Source organism: Cibotium barometz, chromosome 20 (genome assembly GCF_041138505.1).
Source record: "Cibotium barometz isolate CiBa-2024 chromosome 20, ASM4113850v1, whole genome shotgun sequence".
Lineage (NCBI taxonomy): Eukaryota > Viridiplantae > Streptophyta > Polypodiopsida > Cyatheales > Cibotiaceae > Cibotium > Cibotium barometz.
The window spans coordinates 25904771-25917839 of record NC_141065.1 but is presented as its reverse complement, the minus strand read 5'-3'; the positions used below and the strand labels follow the sequence as shown (position 1 = coordinate 25917839).

General features: G+C 34.9%; 1 long non-coding RNA gene across 1 annotated transcript; it reads left to right on the top strand.

Moving 5' to 3' along the window:
* The first annotated feature begins 8277 nt into the window (after nt 1-8277).
* On the top strand, nt 8278-9795 carry LOC147627710 (uncharacterized). The gene is made up of 2 exons (XR_015268323.1): nt 8278-8443; nt 9335-9795. It is a non-coding gene; the product is annotated as an uncharacterized LOC147627710 (long non-coding RNA).
* The last annotated feature ends 3274 nt before the right edge of the window (nt 9796-13069 follow it).

Genomic DNA, 13069 nt, shown 5'->3' with positions numbered 1-13069 from the left:
TACTTCCTCACTATATAAGTGATTATATTATGAGATGGGATTTGGCTTTTATAAAGGCAGTTCATGCATTGGCCATGTTGTCCAAGGAAGATAAGGTGTAAGCCAATCTCAGTGCCATTTGAGCAGAACACGAGGTTATCCACAGATGTTGGTGATATTTTGGAGGATCGTATATGTATAGGCACACAATAGGAGTCTGGTATACATGACTATTATCAGGCTAAATTTGAGCTATGTTGTTGGATTGGTGAGTCAGTTTATGCACGCCCCAAGGAAACCACACTTAGATGTGCTAGAGGATACTCAGGTACATAAAGTCCAAAGAACATTAGATTTGAGCTATGTTTTTAGATTGGTGAGTCAGTTTATGCATGCCCTAAAGAAACCACACAATAGTGAGTTTGATCTACATGACTATCATTAGGCTAGATTTGAGCTATATTGTTAGATTGGTGAGTCACTTTATGCACGCCCCAAGGAAACCACCCTTGGATGTGCTAGGAGGATACTCATGTATATAAAGTCCACAATACATTATGGACTTTTTCTAAGAGGTTGGGATTAGGTGGTACACAGATGTAGAGCTATATTGTTAGATGTGCTAGGAGGATACTCATGTATATAAAGTCCACAATACATTATGGACTTTTTCTAAGAGGCTGGGATTAGGTGGTACACAGATGTAGAGCTATATTGTTAGATTGGTGAGTCACTTTATGCACACCCTCAGGAAACCACACTTAGATGTGCTAGGAGGATACTTAGGTATATAAAGTCCATAGTACATTATGGACTTTTTCTAAGAGGCTTGGATTAGGTGGCACACAGATGTAGATTGGGGTTGTAGTGTCTCAGACAAAAGATCTACTAGCAGCTTCATGTTTTCTTTTAGGAGTGCTGCTGTTAATAGATGGAGTAGGAAGAAGAAGCCTATAGTTATTTTGTCAAGTACATAGCTGAGTACATGGGTGCTGCTATGAAAATATGTGAGGTAGCATGGTGACAAGAGCTACTAGATATGGGAAGTCCCATTGTTATTTAATGTGAAAACATGAGCAGCATACAGTTGGCTCTGGATAACCTAGTGTATCATGCTAGGATGAAGCACATTGAGGTGTATTATCATTTTGTGAGGGAGAATGTTCTCGCAAGTGGATGCACATTTATGTTAGCACATATCAGGTAGCTAACATATTCACAAAGGTATTAAGTACAAAGAAGCTATACAGGGTATGGAGTTGAGCTCGAAGGGGACTGTTGAGATATCAAGCTCACAACAACTAGTGTGGATATAGATGATATGCTAGTCTTCACATTGGCATATCTCTCTCTTGTGTGCTTGTCTACTCTTATGTGTGTGAAGAAAATTACTTGTAAGGAGCTCAAGTGCACCCTCTCCCTTGCAATCTTCTCTCTTGTGTGCTTGTCTACTCTTATGTGTGTGAAGAAAATTGCTTATAAGGAGCTTAAGTGCACCCTCTCCCTTGCATTCTTCTCAACATGTTTTATTGGACTTGCACTCCTAGTCATAGGTTGGAGTGCTATATCTTCACTACTCGATGGGCCTTTAATTTAACACTTTATACCTGGGAGAATAGAGTTTACAAGTTGATGTGGGAGTAATGCCCTTAACTTATTCACTCACTCATTGGGTGAGTTTGAGATCCCAAGCTCTCCACACACATAAAGTTACATACATATTTGGAATCATTAAAAGGTTACATCCATTTTCAACAAAGAATTTGGGTAGGGTACCCAATAACAAGTGAAGTGTAGGAGTCGTACTCCCCTTGGATCACATACGATCTCAAAATCCTAGGTCAATAAAGAATAAGTCAGGGGAGACCACATTGATGTAGCATGAGTTAATGTTAATCAATGTCATCAACTTGGAATCAAGGACTAGAAAATTAGTTTACCTTCTTGTGTATATTGATGGTGAGGTATTGTATATCAATACTCCACGCTCATATTGTATTATTTGGGCAACAACTAGTTTATGTTTGTATGGCCCCCATTATGAGGAGTAGCCATGGTTCCCCAATGGTTAAGAAACCCTTATTCACATTGGATTATGGCCTAGGAGGCTAGATGGTTTAGAGATGGTTGGATTATTGTTTTTACACTATTAAATGCACCACATGCTACACTAGACCATTCCACACATGGACTTTACTCTTGGACACCCTATAGCCTAGATGGTCATGGGAGGTGGGGTAAGTATATAGTAGTTCTAGATTCTCTTTATGGGCTATGTCTACACCACAAACACTAAAATAAAAATCCCTTCCTAATCCTTAGTAAAGGATAATTTTACTTATTTAGCATCTTTATAGGCTGAGTCTACACCACAAAAGTAGGAAAATAAAAAGTCCTTCCTTATCCTTAATAAAGGATAATGTAGCACCTAGGACTTATTCTCATTTGTTTAGGTGTTATTACATTTGTATGGTTGTAGACTAAGGTTCATATATGGAGATCATAATAATGGATAGATGATATGAAAATTTATGGTTAGTCCAAATGTCAAGACATTTGACATTTCTTTTTAGGGCTATTTAAGCAATCCATAAACGTACACATACACATAAACTATAGATACTCAATACATAATCAATGAATGATATCCATCTTGTTAAGATGATGTTTATTTGATGGGTCCATTAATTTTTTTTTTCAAAGAAGAGATTTATCATGGCAATAACCTTTTCTATGATCTTTTAGAGCTTCTTGTTTCCTTGGATAGGTTTAGGTTTTAGGAGAGGATACTCTCAAACTAGCCTTTAGTAGAAATCTTGGTTCTCTTTATCCATATAACATATTTCTAATCCCTTTTTGAAAGACCTTCCTAATCTTGTCACTAATTTTTATTTCAAGGTTCTTTGTGGTTAAGGAGAAATTGCATTATTGGTAGGTTGCTGAAATTCTTGCACATCTAAAAGAAATCAGTGTGATGAAAGGCATGTTTCTCTTAAACAATGCAGATTTTAAAGGAACTTTCTTCTACAAAGTTGTAGAAGACATTTTTATTAATTTTCCCATAAATTTTGAGTTGTATATTATTTTGAGATAGGAAATATCCAATCTACAATAAAGTATATGTTTTAAAAAATATTATTTTTTTGGTCTAATGTTTACATGCAACATCACATTATGCCATTTGAGGCATTCCATATTTTTTCTCTTTGATTTTATGCACAATATTTGTCCATAAATCATGTAATTAAGGTGCTTTAGAATCCTTCAAAGTTTCAAAGCAACATCTTATATAGTAGCATGATAAGATGTTGATTTTACACATAATCTTTGTCCATAAGTCTCTTTGATCTTACACATAATCTTTGCCCATAAGTCTCTTTGATTTTACACATAATATTTTCCCATAAATCATGCAAGTGAGGTATTTTAAATCTGTCAAATCATGCAACTAAGGTGCTTTAAATCCATCAAATCATGCAAGTGAGGTGCTTTGAACCAACGTGAATCATATCAAAGCTAGAAATGGAAAGAAGTAATGGATAAGGAATACAAATCCATCTTGAAGAATGATACACGGTGGAAGATTGTCCCATTACCAAGGAAAGAAATTAATTGGAACTAAATGGGTTTTCAAGCTTAAATACATTGACAAACATAAGGCAAGACTAGTATCAAATGTATATGTTCAAAAAGTATAAGGCAAGGTTAGTATCAAATGTATTTTGTGGTAATAAACAAAAGCTGTATTTAATTTGGAAAGAACACAAATTTTCATGCGAGAACAAAGCATATTAAAGTTCATTATCATTTTATTTATGAAAAGGTTCAAGAAAAAGAAGTGAAACTTGTTTATTGCTCTACAAATTGTAGATATTCTCAGAAAGTCACTGAGGAAACTCAAGTTTGAGTATTTCAGGGATATGATGATGAGTGTAAAAGAAAATAAGTTGATCATTAAGGGGGAGATTTGAAGGATAATGTTGTTTAGCACTTCTAAGACACATTCTTGTTTCTTTAGGAGTTATCACATTTTTATGGTTATAAACTAGGGTTCACATATGGTGATTATAATGATGGTGGATAGAGGATATGAATAGTTATGGTAAGTCCAAAGGTCAAGAACTTTGGCATTCCTCTTGATGGCTATTTAAGTGTCACTAGATTTGGTACATACATATATGCATTTAAACAAACACTACGCATACTGAATGAGTCAAGATTATGATCTTCTACTCATGAGTGAAACCTAGCTTGTTGTGATGATGTTGCCTCTTTCTACACTACACACATTTAATGAGTCAAGATTATGGTCTTCTATTGATGAGTGAAATCTAGCTTGTTGTGATGATGTTTATTTGATGAGACCCTTCCAAATTCTATTCCTAACTAAAGTTATCTTACAAAGATGATCTTATGTTTGTTAAAGAGAATCAATAAGGTTATAAATAAAATGCCCATATTTTTATGAGTGTAATTATGTTCCTGTTTTAAAATATAATGACTTTCTTAGTTCTTTCTTACTCTAATCTTGGTTTTTTTAAGTGTGCTGCTGAAGAGGTGATGTGGTGAACCCTTTGTAAATGCTTGCGTTTAAACTTGTTATTAGATATATAGACATTGTTTTTAATGTATGAATAAACCAAATGTTAACAAAAAAGTCTCAACTCTCCTTTAACTCTACTAAAGTGGGGATAGCCTTCCATCAACAAGATTATCAACAAAGTATTTGGCAAAACTTATGGTGTGAATTATTTCTAAAAAATACTCAAATTTTAATTAAATCATAATTAGATCATAAGCATCGTATTTTGATTCATACATAATTAATAAAAATTCTATATTAATTATGTACACTTATATTACTAGTGTGTTTTTGAAAGAAAAATGATATGTTGGTCTAGCAACCCTTTCTCATATTTGAAATAATTCTCTCTTTAAGCTAAGTAACATTTTGAATGTTATGTAAGTTGAAGGCTTTATGCTCAAACCTTAGTGAAGAGAAAATGACTAGATTTTCCATTTCTTAAGCATTCTAAACATGAATAATTGTTAAGTGAATGTATGCTTTACGCTACGGAGAACCTATAAAAACTAGAGTTTTAATATCCTTATTAAGTGTTGGTGACCATTTTAACCTAAGATGAACGTATAAAAATCTATAGGTTTAATACCCTTATTAAATGAGGGTTTTAGCAACCTTTTTTTTGGTCAAATTTATCATTTGATAAAAACTATAGGTAATCATATTTAAATTGGGAAATAATTTCAGGAAATTAATAGTCAAAACCATAAAAGTCATGCTATTTTTAACCCTAATTTGACACAGGTCTCAAATTTCAAAAACTATGTTGATTAACCTAATTCTTGTCACCATCATCTCAATCCTAAATTTACTTTTTTCCATGTCTCAATGGGACTACATGTAGCACCTTAGATAGATCTTAGCACATTTGCGAAAAATATACTCATTTTCTCAAAAACATAATCAAAATGGTTTTACTTGGAGATGAAGCTTGTATTTTTTTGTCTTACAAACTTTAATTGCCTCTATTACATGCACTAAGAAATTTGAAACACTCTATAAAGTTGTTGTTTCCATTCTCTCATTAGTGTAACTTTTTTAATGTGATTCACATAAACAACATCAAGATAATGTCATAACTAACTGCTTGGAGTATATTATTTTACTTTTTATAGTAAGGTTATCATAGCCTAATTCTTTAATATCTTTTTTAATGAACATTATTTAAGATATTTTATTTAGCATGCAAAAATGTTCAACTTTCCTTAAATAACAACCATGTAAACATTCCATAAATAAGGGAATGAAGATGATAAAAATTATAGAAAAATGAGCATAACATTTCTTAAAAGTAAGACATAATTTTTTATAATGTTTAGCTAGTAATCATTCTTAATAATTTTTAAAGTTATTTATATGCATTATAAGTCACATGTGACTTTTTCATCCATTAAAATCAAATTAGTTCTATATGTGATTGAAATTTAATGCACTAATAATGTTATAATTTGTAACCCTACATGCATATTATAAGTACGCATTTTCAAAATAAATAATTGACCTTTTGACTATGCATTGTTGATGTTTATACGAAGCTTGTGTAACAAGCTCGTGACATGACACCATTGGTTAAGTAAACTTGACACCATTGGTTAGGTAAACTTGTAAGTTAGTTCATGACTTTTGTTTAGTTCAAGTGACATGACACCATTGGTTAAGTGAACTTGTAAGGTAGTTTATTTTCATGTGAGAAGTTAATGCTATTTTTTCTTCCTCATCACTCTCGTCTATGAGCTACTTTTTGTGAGCTCATCATAAGTGAAATAGTAGATTTTATATCATTATTATTGGAGTGAATGATAATGCTATTTTTTCTTCCTTGTCACTTTCATCTTTTACTTAGTTTTTGTGAGCTCATCATAAGTGAAATAGTAGCTTTTGCATCATTATTATTGGAGTGAATGATATGGTTATTTTATTGAGATAAATCAATATTAATAATAACTATACCCAAAAAAACATTTCTAGGAGATTTTTTAAGAGCATGGTGTGTTCTATATCTTTAGATGTTATATTATATATAGTATATCTAGCCTTGGAACGTATCACTTTTAATTGTTCTCTCTCTCTCTCTCTCTCTCTCTCTCTCTCTCTCTCTCTCTCTCTCTCTCTCTCTCTCTCTCTCTTCCATGTGTGTGTGTGTTTTGCATGCACATACATTGATGTATGTATGTCTTACACACACATGTGCACACACACACACACACACACACATGTGCAAGTGACATGCATGCATGCATGTATGTGTACACATGCACATGCATACATGCACCTCAACAAGAGTATCACTAAACATGTAGGATACCACATGCATGCATAGGAGACCATTTTATAATTAACTCTACTGAGTTTGCATATTATATTTAGAGGAGTTGTATCACATTAACTAGCTACCAACGTTAGGGGTTAATATTTGCCTTAAAAAATTGTGTATATAATGATATATCTTTTTTCATAAAACAACTATATATACCTATTTTTTTATTACCCTTTGCACGTAGGTGATGTTGATATTTCTTAGAAGAAGTATGCATATGCTTTTGTGTGTGCACATAAGGATGTGTGTGTGTGTGTGTGTGTGTGTGTGTGTGTGTGTGTGAGAGAGAGAGAGAGAGAGAGAGAGAGAGAGAGAGAGAGAGAGAGAGAGCATATATCAAGTCAAGTGTTATCATTTCAGTAAGCCATAGGATGATGCACAAGAATCATGTTTACACCTAAACATTTAAGAAACTTTCTAATGCATTAATTAATATCGTTCTACTTGAGCTCTCTTGCTAACTAAATTCTTGAAAAGCTAAAAATAAATTCAATAATATCATACTACGATTCTTCATTATTTATGTATTTAGAAAGGCATACTTGAAAGAATACTTAATGACCATTATTTTTTTTAGACATGATTTTTTTCTTTTTTCTTACAATGTGAAGGGTCCATAACAAAGATATGTACAAGGAAATGTTTTGAATATGTATTATTCAAATAATCTTGTAAAGGATAATATTTCCATATCTCAAATTGAACTCTCTCTCTCTCTCTCTCTCTCTCTCTCACACACACACACACACACACACACACACACACACACACATGCACGCATGCACGCATGCACACACCCACACACGTGCACATGCATGTGCACACACACACACACACACACACACACACACACACATGTATGCACGCACACATTACATGAACCAAATTAAGGAAAGTCTCATAATTATTATTTTTCAGAATCCAAATAGAAAAGTAGAGGCACACCTTCTCTTGTTTTGTTAGTGGGGGGTGGGGAGGTTACATTAGTGGGGGGTGGGGAGGTTATTGAATCAATAATGCATCATGGGTTTGATGTGAAACCATATGTACAAAGAATATACAAAGAGAGGAAAGAGGCAATGATAAGACACTACTTTTAAGAAAAATCAAAAGATTATATGCTCCATTATGGTTATTCCCATTTTGTCGTAATACGTGAGGCATAAGGAAGGTGAAGGAGCCAAAACTAGAGGGGGAAAGAAAATTATTGGAGGGGGCATATGAAAGCAATGGTGGGGGGCATCATGAGGTTTGGTTTTCAAAGACAACAAGGGAACATTTTCTATAGACTTTTAAGTTTACACTAACATTAGCACATGGCCTTGATTATTCTACCTTGGAGCCTTGTATTATTGTTGTACTATACTTCTAAGCCCCTATAAATCATCCCTCCATGGTGATACATCCACAACCTCTTCGTTTCTCTCTTTTGTGCAAGCTAGTGACCTTTTTGCACCGTCTTAAAAAGGTCCCTCAAGTTCCCTCTAATAAGTTCAGGTTTTGCTATTGATCTTGTTAAGATCTCTTCACCAACTAATCCAATGTCAACCTCAACCCAAGAGGAGGTACTTGTTTGCAAATCCAGTCGATATTAACCAAACGCTAACGGATTGATGATCTAGGTTGAAGCTAATTTGAAATCTAAACTACTGACAAACACACTGTTACGTTCATTTTGTGTGATTAATCAGAGATTATTGTGGTGGCTACCAGCTTGGCTGCATGTTTACTGATCATTACAAATCAGCTTATTAATCTCATAATTAACTAAGACGTTGCAGAACGCATTGACGTTGTGTGTGCGCGCGTGCGTGTATAAGTTGATTTTGCATGTTGACAAATCACGAATCAGCTTGTTAATCTGACCCGCGTGCGTGTTTTGATTAATGGTCATTGATCTGCAGGTTTGCTGATCACCAACCAGCTTGTTAATCTAATAACAACAATGCGTGCGTGTATAAGTTGATTTTGCATGTTGACAAATCACGAATCAGCTTGTTAATCTGACGCGCGTGCGTGTTTTGAATTAATAATCATTGATCTGCAGGTTTGCTAATCACCAACCAGCTTGTTAATCTAATAACAACAATGCGTGCGTGTATAAGTTGATTTTGCATGTTGGCAAATCACGAATCAGCTTGTATAAGTTGATTTTGCATGTTGGAAAATCACGAATCAGCTTGTTAATCTGACGCGCGTCCGTGTTTTGATTAATAATCATTAATCTGCAGGTTTGCTAATCACCAATCAGCTGGCTAATCTAATAACAACAATGCGTGCGCGAGCGAGCGTGTGTTTAGATTAATTATCATTCGTTGAGCTTCTAGAATAGTATAACTGCAAAGTGATCAACGTAAAGCAATAGAATGAAGGAAAGAATTGACACCTTCTGGACGCAATACGTGGTTGATTAAACCAGTGATTAGCATTAATTGTGCGACTTGTAAACTGTGTAGGGATGCATCCCCGCGGATGTTGAGACAGCAACCGAACGTCAGCAAGAGGAGACAGAAGTGAACGAGGAAGAGGAGGAGGCAGGTAAAGAAGAGCCCTGCACATGTGTGAAAGAGGAGTCCGAGGAAGGTGTGGAGGAGGACACACGTGTGGGAGAGGGAGAAGGGGATGATGATGAGCCCCCTACTGAGCCTAAAACGGATGATGTTGGTACAAAGGAAGAGGAGGCAGCTGATGATGATGAGTGATGGTGTTTGCCTAATTAAGACCTCTGTTTCCTCCCACTAATAAATAGAGAATACCCACACTCTAGAGAATAGGATCCTTATTATGCTTGTCCCTTTTGGCCTTTGATATGTTATACATTTGAAACATTTCTCTTGAAGCTTGGCACTTTTTTGCCATCTCATGTGCCATGGGTTTCATTGTAGTGTGTCATTATAATGTGTGATGGGTTTCCTTATAGTGTGCCATTTCATGTGTGATGAGTTTCCTTCTAGTGTGTTATTTCATGTGTGATGGGTTTCCTTATAGTGTTCCATTTCATGTGTGATGGGTTTCCTTATAGTGTGCCACTTCATGTGCGATGGGTTTCCTTATAGTGTGCCATTTCATGTGTGATGGGTTCCCTTATAGTGTGCTATTTCATGTGTGATGGGTTTCCTTATAGTGTTCCATTTCATGCGTGATGGGTTTCCTTATAGTGTGTTATTTCAAGAAAGGTAGGGAAAAATAACCTATGTTCCTATGTGTGGTGATTTGTAATTCTCTTCATAGCTATTCAATTAATGCAATTATGTCTTGCAAGGGAGGATTCAAATCTCGGTAGAAAATGACAAATGCATTTGGAAGAAGAAAGTGACAGTGAACCAATTTGTGTTGGCACATGAATTATATCTTTGCATTTGTACATGATAAAGTATAGCATTTCACCTTAACATATTGCATCTATAACATTACATACATGTCGATACATGAAATATACACAATCATATAAAGTCATTGAAATGCTCTTTATTCTTATAAGGCCAACAACTGACTTGGATGCTACACATGTTTAAAATTTTGGTAAATATCTCTAAATCCACTTTCTCATAAGCCTACTTTCAAAGGCATCTTTTCAATATTCTTACAATCAAACAAATACAATAAGAATTCTCAAAAGGATAAAATTTATCTACTAGCACATTCTAATGCATGTAATGAGTGAGTTCATCTCTAAAAGCTCAAGTCTCTTGAAATTCAAAAAATTACTTCTATTGGTTTAATGTTATAGTGCTAACTTCTTTATCAATAAATATTATTCTTTACATTTGCTTCCTCTTCTTCTTAATGTCTTACTTTTGGACTACTTTAATATTTCATATAGCTCTCATATAACTCTTTAACTTTAAGGAATGTAGGTACATGTTTATCATCTTTATGACATGTTTCTTTTCTTTATCTTGTGCTTCTTTGTTAAACCACTCCATAGGTGAACATGGTTTCACCCACCTACCCTACCGTAAGGCGCTTTGCCATCTTACTCACTCGAACTGGCACTTAACTTTTGTTATAAAGTGGCATTACCTTACGCTTAATGTTAAAGAACGAAATTCTATGGACTTGGGGGTTCACTTAAAAATATGTAAGTCTACTACGTGCGATTGTTAGGAGGGTTTTTTACCAAGATTTTGAGAAAAATTTACAAAAATTTGTAGCTTACATAAGGGGGTTTTAAATGGCATTTTGAAAAAAAACCCATAATTTTATGAAGAAAAAGGGATCATTTTATTAAGTCAAAATTCACAAAAATGGTATTTTTAAATACATTTGAACACACATTCTATGTAGGTCTTCCTAAAAGTACACCCCCCCTGAGAATGTACATACCTAGTTGCTTATGACTAGTAATAGAGGAGGCCATACCATTTTTAAGTTTGGCAGGCCTATTGTGAAAACTAGTCGCTTGTATATAAGTCATTTTTTATAATAAGTAATACACAAGCATTGTCTTTTTTATAATAAGTAATACACAAGCATTCTCTTTTTCTTGTGAGCTCCCCTTCTTTCCTCTTCTTGCTTTCTTATATGCTATTGGATTCTTACATGCTATATGGATGCTTATTATTTGAATAAGTTTGATTGTAGGTCCTTCTCTTCTATTAGCTTCTTCTTCCCTTGCCTTTTGTGAGAGAGAGCCATTACGAAAGACTATCTCTTGTATCTAGGCATAGAGAGCTTTCCCTTCACCCCTTTGACAAAGGAGCTTCCAGTGTGACAACAAAGTGAGAATGCCAATGGATGAGCTTCCACACCTAGATATGGAAGTTACAGTTTGTGGCTCTAAGAGGTAAGACCTAATGACACATGCTTCAAAAAGGCTAAGGTAAGCTCTTGACTTATTGAACATATTTGGTGCCTCTATTAGGGACTAGCCTAGGGCTTAGCTTTGTTTATCCCCATCCATTCCAAGCTATTGGGATCACCCAATATTTCTATATGTTGATTAGAAGGTCACACTCCAAATAATATACAGTTTTAGAGCCATTTGATGTGTTTGTTTATTACTTTTGATTCTTCTTTGAAGTTTGTTTACGTTAGGCCATTCTAGTTTTATCTATTAGAACGACAAAACCTTGGTTTATCGATGATTTGCATGAAATTAGAACCCAAGAGCCTTATATTTCCAAGGATTAGCTTAGTAATTGTGATTAGAAATGGAATCCACTCAAAGAACATGAGCATTGAGCTCCATTAGGTTGAATTAGACTGGGATAGTCAATTTTTTGTTCGTACATTCCATATCTTTAATTACTCACAATCAACCATTATCTAGGATTAGAACCATTAATCACACCCCATCAAGTCCAAAAAAACTCAAAAACCACGTGTCCAGGTTCATGTATCGAGCTTCATGAATGTCTCTAGTCTCACGTATTCAAGCTCACGTTTAGAGGCTCGCATATGTAAGTTCATGTCTTTTTGTATAAACTTAGCGTACCTAATTTTCTTTTATGAAATAAGCATACTTGGGGCACAAAATTCTAGGAACTGGCATACGTGAGCCAAAAGACGTGAACCTAGAGGCATGAATGTAAGCTTGGATACATGAGCCTAGAGGCATGAACCTAGACACGTGAGCCTAATAGCACCCAAAAATAAATAAATAAACTTTTTTGCAACCATTTTTAGACCTGCACTTGAAATACTAACTTGAAATACTAAGGACCTTTAATGCGAACCTAATCTAGACTAATTGTTGGAAACAATAATACAGTCGACTATAGCGAATTAAATCACACCTCAAACCCACCAAGCCTTTGATCCCAGCAAACGACCAACACTGAGAAGAGTGGTCCCCTATTAAAAATACTAGAATCCTTTGGATCCACCTCAAGTGAGGAGATTTTGGAAAAAATGAGCCAGCAAAACATAGACATGATAAACGGAACACTTGGAAACAAGATACAACCCACAATGGTCCTCCGATCTTAGGAGTTACCAACGGGCTTTGTTAATAGCATCCCAAATTTTATGAAGACGTCATTCAATTGCCTCATTTTTGGGCGCGTGTCTAGTGAAGGAGCAAGCCGAAGGAGCAAGCAGGACCAAGAACCTCAAGGTTTGCTCCCACAGGAAGCAATTAAACCATGTCGAATGCCACAATATTTCAAACATTTGGTGTCAATCCTAAGCCATGATTATCCCAAGCAGACCATGACCATTGACCACCAAGAAACCCAATAACCAAAAGC